This window comes from Aethalodelphis obliquidens, unplaced genomic scaffold, assembly GCF_003676395.1.
Source record: "Aethalodelphis obliquidens isolate GAN/ISIS:26980383/991018 unplaced genomic scaffold, ASM367639v1 scaffold17, whole genome shotgun sequence".
Lineage (NCBI taxonomy): Eukaryota > Metazoa > Chordata > Mammalia > Artiodactyla > Delphinidae > Aethalodelphis > Aethalodelphis obliquidens.
This window is the reverse complement of record NW_020837961.1, coordinates 20,350,834-20,364,009: the sequence shown is the minus strand read 5'-3', so window position 1 is coordinate 20,364,009 and position 13,176 is coordinate 20,350,834. Positions and strand designations below refer to the sequence as shown.

Sequence of the window (13,176 nt, the reverse complement as noted above, 5' to 3'; positions counted from 1 at the left end):
TTTTTTGTGGTACGCGGCCCTTTCACTGTTGTGGCCTCTCCCATTGTGGAGCACAGGCTCCGGACACACAGGCTCAGCAGCCATGGCTCACGGGCCCAGCCGCTCCGCGGCACGTGGGATCTTCCCAGACCGGGGCACGAACCCGCGTCCCCTGCATCGGCAGGCGGACTCTCAACCACTGCGCCACCAGGGAAGCCCCACCTGTAATTTTGACCCATTTCTTATAAGCACTCAGGATAGGGGTGAGCCCAGTTTTTTAGACACAGCTCTGTACCAACTTCAGCGACTTTGACTTGTCACTCTTCTACTTATGAACTCTGAGACCTCATGGCATCTTTTAAGCTCTTGGCTTTCCTTTCACTGGAATTATAATACCTGCTCCCTGCCTTTCTTAAATGAGTACTATAATAGTTATCAGGAATCAGGATATATGGGATAATGTCCCCCATGAGAAAGCAATTTGGAACCTTCAAAGTGGTTTCATTATAGAGAAGAAGCTCTGAAAATGTGTTTTAACCTGGTTAAATCTGATGGTGGCTAAAACTGCAGCTGCTCGTGGGGAAAACTAGAGAAGAATGTTGCAAATTTAATAGACATCTATTCCATTCTGAGCTGAAACAGCAATATCCACCTGTGTATTGTTAGTTTATTTGAGATTTGGTTTTGCGATCATACTTGCAATCCATTTGAAGGGAAAGAAGACCACATCTTTTCTTAATTCTTGGTTCTTTCTCTATTGAGGGTGCCATTAAGACGCTTTTTAAGTGATTCTTGAACCAATTCATGAACCAGATCTTGAACCAATCTCTGTCCTCTTCCACACCACCATTCTTTGTGTTTAGGAAAACTCTCAAGCAGAAGTGGTGCTGGGATAAAGGTTTGGGTAACTGGTCCTATAGTTTGGTTTTGATGTAAGTAGAGGGAGACTGGGATATGGTGATGAAAGGACAAGCATTCTGGTCCACTTTTCTGGTTGTTGTACCAATTTATTACATGATCTCAGGCAAATACGTTTATGTTCCTAAAAGGGGCTGGTATTGATTTTAACTTCACCAGCTGTGGTGAGTTTTAGTTGATGTTGGCAAAGCGCTTTTTATTCCCAGGTTGAATCCTGCCATGGGAAATGCTGTGTTGTTTTTTAATTTCAGAGATAGGGTCTAGAGGTTCTGGATCTCCTGCTGCTTTGCTGGCTCTTTTTGTCCCGTAATTTCAGACTTATAGCAATGAAGCACCATTGAAAGTAATGAACCTTCTTTATTGAGGTAAATGAAGATGACTATTGACAGTTTTAATACATTAATCAACTGCTTTGCTGTTTAACAACATCTCAATCAGATGCTTCCTTGAGATTAAATGGAAAACCCACTGTGATTTGCAAGAGGAAGATCATATGAAAAAGTAAAATGTAGCTATGATTGGATGTTTTTAGGGAAGGTATTTTTTAAGTAATCCTTAATTATATCCTTCATATGGCATATGTCATAAATGCTTGATGAAACATAGTGGGCAGAAATACTGTAAAAAAATGGGGGGAAATAGCACGTTTCTTCTCAAAATATATGTGGTAATCCACATCTATGAGGCAAGGGTCATTGACTGAGTTTCTACTGAGTATCCAGAACTGGGACCCCAAATGGTTTGACTTAAATCTTTAATTTATCAATAGTGTTTTTATTCCACAGTTTCAAGTCGGACCTTCTTTACTTGAAAAGATAAATGTTTTATCAGACCTACAAAGAACTACATAACATTTGACACTGTAAAAATCATATTGGATGGGATATAAATAATTTGGAGTACCAAGTTTCCATGTAGTCTCCACAGCATTTAAAAATAAATCCCGGGGCGGGACTTCTGGCGCCGTAAGGAGGTCAACAAATCCTCTCTTTAAAAAGGCAAATATAAAATTGGACAAAATGAACAAAAACAATCATTTCAGTGCTCCGGCAATTAAATAAAGGCACAAAAACAATCTGAGAAATGTTCATACTAGAACAAGTGCCGAACTTCTGTTCAGAATAGTGGGAGTTCATGGAATTCTTGCCTGCGGCTGCACCCATCCCTTTGCCCCGGTCACTGGGGAGGTTGTAGGGGTGAGGAGACCACAGTCCCCAAGGACTGGCAGGTTGCTGCTGCTCTCAAAGAGGACTCACTTGGTTTGGAATGGTGGGCAACACTCATGACCAGAGGTGGACGTAATGAACTTGGTGGCTAGGGATTGGGGAGGGCCAGTGGCTCTGTTATCTTGGGGTTGCAGATGTGGCTGGGTAAGCGTATTTCTGGATGAGGCTGCCCACTTATGCAGCAGACAACAGAGGGTCGAGCTATCCATGCACTCCTGGCCAATCCTGAGGCTGAGCACGTACACAGAGGAAATGAGGAAGGGCTTGGTGAAGAGCCAAAGCTGAGATCTGCTTGAAAGTGGCCTGCACTTTGAGGGTGCTCCTCTATCTACAGACAGATGAATCAGCAGAGAATGGGAAGTCTTACTGGCTTAGGGTGCTTGATCACAGTTCTGTCAGATCATTGGCCCATCATTAAGCTATGCAGACACAGGGGTGACAACTAGGAAAGAAGAATTAAAAAATAAAAACAAAGATTAAAAAAGAAAACCGAACAGAGAGGAGACATCAGTGACCTCACACTACAGAGGTGATAGATTTCACAGAATTAATCCAGGCAAATTACTAAACAACTCAAGAAATAGACAGAAACAGAAACAAAAACCTTCAGGGGGAAAATATCACAATCCAGAACTGCTACAATATATCCATCTTTAATGTCCATTTTCAACAAAATATTGTGGGATATGCAAAGAAAGAAGAGAGTGTGACCTATACTCAGGAATAAAAGCAGTTCATAGAAATTGTGTTCCATTAATGTAAAGTTGAAAATTAATTAATGTAATATACCGTATTAATAGAATAAAAGATAAAAACCGTTTCATCTCAATAGATGCAGAAAAAGCAACGAAACCCAGAACCCAGCCATGATAAGAACTCTCAACAAACTAGGAATGGAAAAGAATTTCTTCACCTGATGAAGGGCACCTACAAAACCCCTACAGCTAATAACATCGTACAGAATAGTGAAAGATGAGATGCTTTCCCACTAAGATAGGGAACAAGGCAAGGATGTTTGCTCTTAACACTTCTACTCAATATTATATTAGAAATTCTAGACAATGCAACAAGGCAAAAATAAAATAAAAGCATCACGAATGGAAAGTTTATTTGCAGATGACTTGATCCTGTATGTAGAAAATCTACAAAAATACAAGGAATACACACACACACACACACAATTAGAATTTATAAATGAGTTTAACAAGGTTGCAGAATACAAGATTCATATATAAAAAACATTCAGTTTCTCTTATAAGCAACAATTTTAAGATTAAATTAATTGATACCATTCCCAATAGTATCAAAAAATGAAAGTCTTAGAAATACAGCTAATAGAAGTATAAAACTTAAACACTGAAAATTATAAAATATGCCTGAAAGAAATTAAAGACCTTCATAAATGGAGAGACATTCCAGTTCATACACTGGGAGACTAAATATTGTCTAGATGGCAGTTCTTCCAAATTGATCCATAAATTCAGTGCAGCCCCTATATGAAAATCCCAGCTAGATTTTTTTTTTTTTGTAGAAATTAACAAGCTGGGTCTCAAATTTATAGGGAAATGTAATGGACCTGTAATAGCTAAAACTGTTTTGAAAAAGATGAGCAAAGCTGGAGGACTTACTCTACTCCATATAGTATTTCAAAATGTACTGTAAAGTCAGAATACTCAAGAAAATGTGATATTGGTGCAGATGAAACAGAATTGAGAATCCAGAAATAAAGGCTTACATCGTAAACCTCCAGTAATACTATTTTCAAGGACAAGATTTACATTGTAAATGTATTAATTGATATTAATATTGCCATTTAAAGCTAGTAAATATTATTCTTACTATACACATATCTTTTTAGCACATGTGATTCATAATCATTAGAAGTAGTGTCATGAGCAGATTTTATTTTATTACATGTGATTTTTAGGTCTGCCCAGGTAAGTAAATACTAAGATTTCTGGGTGGTGGGATTAGTTACTCATATAATAATAGAAGTTGTAATCAATAGTACATCAGACTCTGAAAAGTTTGAAAAAAGGGAAAAAATTTTTAAATTATTTCATGTTAGAGCAAAATAATTAATATCTTCTAGTTCTATCCTGTTTATTTTCTTACAGTCCTGATTTTCTTTTCTTTTACCTACCAATTTACTTTAAAAGTAATTAGTATTTAAAATATTTATTCGTTTTTTTAACATTTTGTCAAAGCATCCATACAGAGAAGTGCACAGATCTTAAGTTATACCTTGATGAATTTTCACAAAATGAACACATCACTGTTACCAGCACCAAGATCAAGAAACCCAAAAGCTCTCCTTATGCCCTCTTCCAGTACTTACTACATGCCCCAAAAAAGTAACCACCATTATGACTTTAAAAAAATTTTATTTTATTGTGGTAAGGACACTTAATATGAGATCTACCCTCTTAAAAAAATTTTAAGTGTACCATGCAGTATTGTTAACCATAAGTACAATGTTGTATAGCAGATCTATAGAACTTATTTGTCTTATTTAACTGAAGCTTTACCCCTTTTAATTAGTAACTCCCCCTATCCCTCCCCACTCCCAGTTCCTAACAACCATCATTCCACTCTTTATTCTATAAATTTGGCTATTTTAGGTACCTCATATAAGTGAAATTATGAAGTATTTGTCCTTCTGTGACTGGCTTATTTCACTTAGCATAAGGTCCTCAAGGTTTATGCATGCTGTCACATATTGCAGAATTTCCTCCTTTTCAAAGGCTGAATAATAATCTGTTGTACGTATATAGCACATTTCCTTTATACATACCCACTGATGGACCTTTAGGTTGTTTCCACATCCTGGCTGTTGTGAATAGGACTGCCATGAACATGAAAGTGCTAATATCTCTCCAAGATCCTAATTTCAGTTCTTTTGGATAAATATCCAGAAGTGGGCTTGCTGGTCATACAATAGTTCCATTTTTTATTTTTTGAGGAACTTCCATACTGTTTTCCATAGCAGCTGCACCATTTTTAATCCCACCAACAGTGTGCAAAATTTCCAGTTTCTCCGTATCGTTGCCAACACTTGTTGTCTTTTGTTTTTTGTTAAGAGGCATCCTGGTGGGAGGCAGGTGATATCTCAACTGTGGTTTGAGTTTGTGTTGTCCAGATGATTAGTGATGTTGAGCATCTTTTTATGTATCTGTTGGCTATTTGTATGTTTTCTATGGAGAAATGTCTGTTCAGGTGCTTAGCCCACTTTTTAATTGGATTATTAGTATTTTTGCTATTGAGTTGTAGGAGTTCCTTGTATATTTTGCAAATTAACCCCTTATGAGATATATGGTTTGCAAATATTTTCTCATAATATGTAGGTTGCCTTTTTACTCTGTTTATTGTTTCTTTTGCTGTGCAGAAGGTTTTTAGTTTCATGTAGTCCCACTTGTCTATGTTTGCTTTCATTGCCTGTTCTTTTGGTGTCAGATCCATGAAATCATTACCAAGACCCATGTCATGAAGATTTTCCCCTATGTTTTCTTTTACAAGTTTTATAGTTTCAGGGCTTTAAGTCTTTAATCCATTTTGAGTTGATTTTTGTGTATGGTATAAGAGAAAGGCCCAATTCCATTCTTTTGCATGTGGATATCCAATTTTGTCAACACCATTTGTTGGAAGAGACTATCCCTTCCCCATTGTGTATTCTTGGCACCTTCGTTGAATACCAGCTGTTGACCGTATATGCATGAATTTATTTCTAGGCTCTCTGTCCATCGGTCTGTATGTCTGTCTTTATGCCAGTACCATACTGTTTTGATTACTGTAGCTTTGTAATATATTTGGAAATGAGGAAGTATGATGCCTCCAGTTTTGTTCTTCTTTCTCAAGATTGATATGGCTGGGGCTTCCCTGGTGGCGCAGTGGTTGAGAGTCTGCTTGCCGATGCAAGGGACTTGGGTTCGTGCCCTGGTCCGGGAAGATCCCACATGCCGCAGAGCGACTGGGCCCGTGAGCCATGGCCGCTGAGCCATGTACTCTGCAATGGGAGAGGCCACAACAGAGCCTGTACTCTGCAATGGGAGAGGCCACAACAGTGAGAGGCCCGTGTATCGCAAAAAAAAAAGATTGATATGGCTATTCAGCGTCTGTTGTGGTTCCATAAGAATTTTAGGATTCTATATCATTAAAAGATGCCATTGGAATTTTGAAAGAGATTATTTTGAATTTGTAGATTGCTTTGGGTAGTTAAATTATTCTTGAAGTAAATACTTTGTGTGTGTGTGTGTATGTGCGTGTGCATGGAGGAAACAGTGATGCTAAGTGCAGGAACGAGATAAACAAAATTGTTAAAACACCAGGGTCACAGTTACAGCATTAACGTGTTCACATGTTCCCTGCTGTGATCCAGCCCTCTAAAGGCCTTGGGCCATTAGTTTTCAGAGACAAAGTGTAGCCTGACCAAAGCATTTGGGTGGAAAGACAATCAGATTATGTATCCTTTGTAGCAGGAGGAAGCTTAGCACAAATCATTTGGTGAGGCTGGTGGGATAGGAAGTAGGTAGAATCTCTGGGTTTCAGAGTGAGTCCTGTGAGCTCCATGACTCATGGACATGTAATAACATCCCAAACCAGAGAAAGTTCAGGTGAAAAGTTATACACATTCAGTGACAAGTTCAACAAAATCTTTGTCCAGGTTTGCATCATAGAATTACCATAATAGGGACGAAGAACAGGGAAAAGGCAGTTAAAACCATCAAAGTATTTTGTCCTTAAATGCTGGCTCGTGGGAGGCTGATGGTTCTGATTCGCCTGGCGTTCTTTCTGGGAAAGTGCTCCAGAGGGTTCATTATTTCATTAATTCTCCCAGTGCCCTTGTGGCGTAGGTAAGGTGGCGCATACTATTAGGAAGAATCTTGGTAATGGAATATCAAAGAATCCATTCCCAACATTCTTTTGTTGGAGGGCAACGCCTTTGGTGGTCCTGGGAGATTTGTGTCCTTGGCCACGATTCTTGTTTCCCTCCCTGCCAGAGCCCTCCTCTGGGCTGTGCTCTTGGATAGACAGAGTTCATAAATGCCCGGGAAGAGGGAGTTCTGCCAGTGGAGGCGACTTGCAACTTAGTACATCTGTACCCAGCAGCTGCCGGCAGCCAGAGAAGGGGCAGGTTCAAGCAGTGAGCGCTGCCTTGGACCCTGCACAGCTGCTCTGAGAGCTTGGATCCTGCACTGCTGCTCTGAGGGCAGAGCAGGGCTGGGTGATTCTCCAAGGAATGTGCAGCGTTTGAAAATGATAACCCCTTGTTGAATAGGGGGTAAAACAAGGACATGTTTATCTCACTTCCCCATCCGAGGATCTGGCTCCTCAGTTGGGAGTTGCTTAGCCATCCAAAGTTTTTAAACTCAATTTTCTTCAGATAAAATTTACATAGAACCAATGCACCAATTTTAAGTGTACAGTTTGAGCTTTGACAAATGTATACATTCGTGTAACCACCACGGTACCGAAGATATACACCATTTCCACCATCCTAAAATGCTCTGTCTTGCCCCTTCCCATCCTTGTTTTGTGTAAGTTTCAGCCAGGACAGCTAAAGAACTGAAGTGATTTGTAAACAGCAGTTTACTGGAAGCCTTTAATGGACTTAGACTTTGCTGTTCTCTCTAGCTCATGAAAAGGGAATTTATCCTTGTCTGGAAAAACTGTTAAAACGCAGCAAAAATAAACCTTAAGAATTAAGTGTGGGACACCTCTTCTGAGGCTCCCTGCCCTTTTGATTAGTTACCACTGTTGTCAAGCCCAAACGTCCATCCAAGTAGTCATTGTGGGACAGCCCACTATTTCATAGAAGACTGGCACCAAACAACAGGCCACAGAAGAGGGGGCACCAGAAGCCCGGTGAGGGTTGGAAAAGAAAGACTCCGTAAACTTACAACTCTGTGTTTCTTCCGGAGAACTCCCATATTGTAAATGAAGATGACCGTGAAAGGAGAACAAAAGATCCCCAAGCCCAAGAAGAGATGGAACTGACTTATATTTTGACATGCTAGGAACACAGAGAGGCTGGCTTCCTTTTCAGCTTCTCATGGACAACGTAGAGAACAGAAGGAGCCTTCTGGGCATACGGTGATGTTGCGTAGTGTTTCCATCACAGAACGAACAGTGAGTGACATCATAGTCACAGAGCTCTATGGTGACTGATGGGATCCAGAAGCAATAGGATGGCTGTCTTTCTTGCTTGACCACAGCTCCTGTGCAGTCATTTTCTTTGAGGCTGTTGGCTCACATGAAACTGCTGACCAGGATACCTCAAATTATGCCCAAATGTTTATAAACAGTCATCCCCTTGGGAGAGAGAGAGAGAGAGAGAGAGAGAAAGGGGGTATAGTGCAAGTTTTCAACAAAAACCTTAATGTAGGGCAGGTGAGTGGCTAATTTATCTGTTTATCTTTCTAACGTGAAGGGAAACACTGCTGCTCTAAACACTGCTGCTCTAAAGGCGAACATATCACTTCTCACACAGCCTTAAGCCTTTTCAGCCTGGCAGGTCGGCAGCCCTCAGGTTGATAGTGCAGAAGTGCTAAGTGCGTTTGATTGGTATCATGACTGGTCCCTAGCAATTGATTACTGTCCATGGTGAAACATGCAGGGCAAGCACACAGCCAATGGCAATCAGTTAATACATCATGGCTGTTTGTTCCTCATCTCCTGAGACCTATCAGCCACATGCTATCTGACCCCACCAGGCAAATTGCTGATGGCTGCTTTGTGTGTACAATTTACTGTGTATTTACTGTGTCTCCTGTGTTAACCAAAACCACTAGCTTTAGTGAGCAGGGAAACACGGGCGGGGTGGGAGTGGTTCTTGCTCTGCAGTGTCAAGTTTACTCTCTGGCTAACCTCTCTGGCCTCCTTTTCATGGAGATTTGTGATTCATTGGCCTCCGTTTTGTTGCTTAAAAAAAAAAAAAAAAAAGTCGAACAGCATAGTGGCTGTATTATTAATATTAATTGTAAGACTGGAGATAGGTTGATTGGAGTAAGATCCTGGAGGGTTGTTTGTAATGCAGATTGTTTTAGAAACAAGAAGTGGGAGAATAATGAATAACAACCAGAACTAATCAGTTTCGTGCGTGCACATGTGTTTAATCCAGTGATAATGACTAAAAGTAGTTATAAAAAGAAGTAGAAATTCAGTGGCTACACCATTTTCTTGGCTTCCTTCCAAGATGCTGTATCCTTGGATCTTGGCAAATCTGCCTGTCCCTGATATGTACTAAGAAACTTCGGTACTCAACCCAAGGAAACACAGTAGGAGGGGGAGGGGGTCAGCTGGGAGGAGAAGAATAAAGAAATGACTGTTATGTGTGATGGTACTCTGATGACAAGTGATAATACTGTCTATGACCAAAATCAGAAAAAGCACAGTTTATACTCAGCAGCCTACAGGAAAAAAAAAAGCGAGAGCCACGGATGGTAGAAAGCACACGTTGGTCTGCTCTGCTCATCTTCACACTGCTTTCAGTCGAGCTGGAAGAAACAACATGAGAGGTGTTACTAGGTCCACCAGTGAACTTGGGAGGCCATCAGGAATGAGATTGGAAAGAACATGAGGAGGTGTCACCTTAGAGACAGCAAAGAGATCCAGTCTATTTCCATAGCGACCCTTCAAGAGCTGGTATTCTATGATTTATAGAAACGGTTGTAAGGATCTCAGTGGAGATCTTTGTTGCCTCTTTTGGTGTTTTTTGTTTGTTTTCTTCAACACTCCTTGGTATCTGTAGCACACAGTGGAATTCTAGCTAATTTCTCACAAGCTAGGGCGAATCTGTGCATGCAGTGTTCCTGGATGACGCTTTTTAGGACACCTACCTACACACGGTCATTTCTAGAGAGGACAGAATCTTAATCCTTGTACATAGTCATTCCTCATTCGGGGCCTCTTAGCTAAGTGACATGGACAGCTGGTATAAGTAATTCCCAGGTTAGACAGGCATGTTTCACTGTTGGTCACAATTCATTTTAGCTCAAATAAATAGATGAAACACATCTAAAAGCGCTGACATTTTATTGTCGCTACGAGACTTCAATTATTGCAAAGTATTGGCTCATCTTCTGCTTATTATCTAACATGTGATGTATTGATCCTTGAGGATCTTTGAGATTTGATCTTTCCTTCTCCACAGCTCTGCTCCATGGCAAGATTTCCCTTCTCTGGAGTCTGATGTTATAGTCTTCCTCTCATTCTTGAGTCACTGACACTGAGAACTAAAATAGCAATCAGTAATTTCAGCTCTGTTGCTGGGAACTTCTAGATCAAGCCTGTGCTATGCTAATACTTGTCACTCTTCTGTACTTATTTACCACTCAGCAACAGTTAACACACTTAACCATCACCCCGCTATAAAAACATTGGTGTTCAAACTGGATTGAAAAGGCTGCATGCTGTATGATTTTATTTTTTATGACAGTTCTGTAAAAGCAAAACGATAGAGATAAACAGAATAGCAGCTGGCAAGAATGTGAGGGGAAGGGACGGTTGATTAGCTGAGGCACAGGGGATGTTTTTAGGGTGCTGAACTATTCTTTGTCTGATACTGTAATGATGAATACATAACACTGACTTTGTGAAGACCTACTGAACTTTTCAGCACAAAAAGTGAAGCTAAATGTATACAAATTAAATATACAGATGTATATTTAGGGAGTCAGAGGATCCCAGGATAGAATGTAGATTGTGACAAAAAAATCTATATATATGATATAACTTCACTGAAGGGAATGGAGGATAAAGGTGCTGACCTAAGTAGCTTTAGAAATGAGTGAAGCCCGCAAAACTAAAGGCAAAAGGAGCTATACATGAGCACTGTACCCTAATTGATAGCTTTTCCCTATAGGAAGTATAGATGAATAGTTCTGAAACAACTGTAACGCATGTTGGAATTGAACAATTAAGTAAATGAATGGTGGATTGTGGGAGGCAGGGGTCTCACTGTTGAGGTGGAGGGTTACAGCAAAGCAAGCAGAGGAGGCTAGAATGATTCATAAATAGAGTTGGAGACATTAGTATGATTTTGTCTTTGGCTTAATATAGGTACAATTGCCTACAAATAGAAACATTTGTAGATGTGTGTATATACACGTTACTATACACACATACATTCCTTTGCTCCACCCTCGTAACAACAAACCCATCTAGTGCCCAGATCTTGGTTTCTAATACCATTCTCCAGTGAAAGGAACCAGAACTTCCTGAAGAAATGGCTGATTGTAGGGCTGGAGCAGGAAGATGAGCCTGGAAGATCTTGTAAGGTCAAGAAGTAAGGAAGTGTTTTAAAGAACCCCCCACAATAATGGGGGTATGCCAAAGGGACACAGGAGCCAACTGACAGAGCTCCCGGTGGTAAACGCTGGAACCATCAGAGCAACGAAATAAATAAAATAGCATTGGATTATAGCCCAAAGTATAAAATAAACATTCATGAGTTCATACTGATATAAATAAATGATTGAATAAGGAAATAAATGGGGAGAAAGACAGATCCCCTGCACAGAAGTATTCCAAATCATTTATGGAACTAGTCCACTGACAAGGAGGTGGAACATAATCTCCCACTCCCCCTGAAGCGGTCACAGAGTCACACAGTGACCTCCCCCTGAAGAAGAAAGAGGGAAAAAAGAGTGACTTTCCAGTGAGGAAATCTGGCAAACACTGTCTCAGCCAGATGAGGAAGATTCACATCGACAGTGATAAGTCATGTTGATATCATGCACCCTTGATGAGATGTGATGAAAATGGCACCTCTGTGGCCTCCCTCCCAAAAACTTGTAACACCCGTGTAGCCATGAGAAAAGCAGCAGACAAATCCCAAATTGCGGATCAGTCCTCTCCAAACTGGTTATCAAAAACGAGGAAAGTCTGAGAAATGATCCCCGAGCCAAGCCAGAAGGAGCTTGAGAAGACATAATGACTAGAAATACTGTAGTGTCCTGGATGGGCTCCTGGAACAGAAAAGTGACATTAGGTAGAACTAAGGAAATTTGAATAAAGTATGAACTTCAGTTAATGATAATGGGTCAGTATGGGTTCATTAGTTGTGACAGATATACCATACTAATATGTTAATAATAGAGGATAGAGTATATGGGAATTCTCTATACTATCTTCGCAACTATCCTATAAATTTAAAACTCTTTGTTATGGGCTAAATTGTGTCCCCCTCCACCCTAAATTCATGTGCCGAAGTCCCAACCCCCAGTACCTCAGAATATAACCATATTTGGAGACAAGGTCTTTAAAGAAGTGACTGAGTTAAAATGAGGCCATTAGGGTGGGGCCCTAACCTAGTATGACTGGTGCCCTTCTACGAAAAGGAAGAGCTACCCAGGGGTACACATGCATAAAGGGATGACTGTATGAAAAGACTGTAAGAGGATGGCCATCTGCAAGCCAAAGGAGAGAGGCTTCAGAAGAACCCAAGTGCTGACACCTTGATCTTGGACCTCCAGCCTCTAGACCTGGAAGAAAATTTCTGTTGTTTAAGCCACTCAGGCTGTGGTATTTTGTTAGAGCAGCCCTAGCAAACTAGTACACTATTCTAAATTAAAGGTTATTTTAAAAAACACTGGGGCTTCCCTGGTGGCACAGTGGTTAAGAATCTGCCTGCCAATGCAGGGAACACGGGTTCGAGCCCTGGTCTGGGAAGATCCCACATGCCTCAGAGCAACTAAGATCGTGCGCCACAACTACTGAGCCTGCACTCTAGAGCCCGAGAGCCACAACTACTGAAGCCCTCGCGGCTGGAGCCCGTGCTCCACAACAAGAGAAGCCACCGCAATGAGAAGCCTGCACCCTGCAATGAAGAGTAGCCCCCGCTCGCCGCAGCTAGAGAAAAGCTGCGCACAGCAACGAAGAACCAAAAGCGGCCAAAAATAACTAAATAAGTCAATACATTTATTTTTTAATAAACACTGGCATTCTTTCTAGACCCAACGCAGGACCTTTGCCTGGATTTTCTTGTTCATTCGGATCTCAGCTCAAGGTCACCCACAGCGGAGCCTTCTCTGACCACACCATCACATTACCCTAT

At 40.8% G+C, this 13,176-nt stretch overlaps 1 protein-coding gene across 2 annotated transcripts in view; it reads left to right on the top strand.

Moving 5' to 3' along the window:
* Positions 1-13,176, top strand: part of MAML3 (mastermind like transcriptional coactivator 3) — a 429,208-nt gene that overhangs the window by 144,461 nt on the left and 271,571 nt on the right. The window lies entirely within an intron of this gene.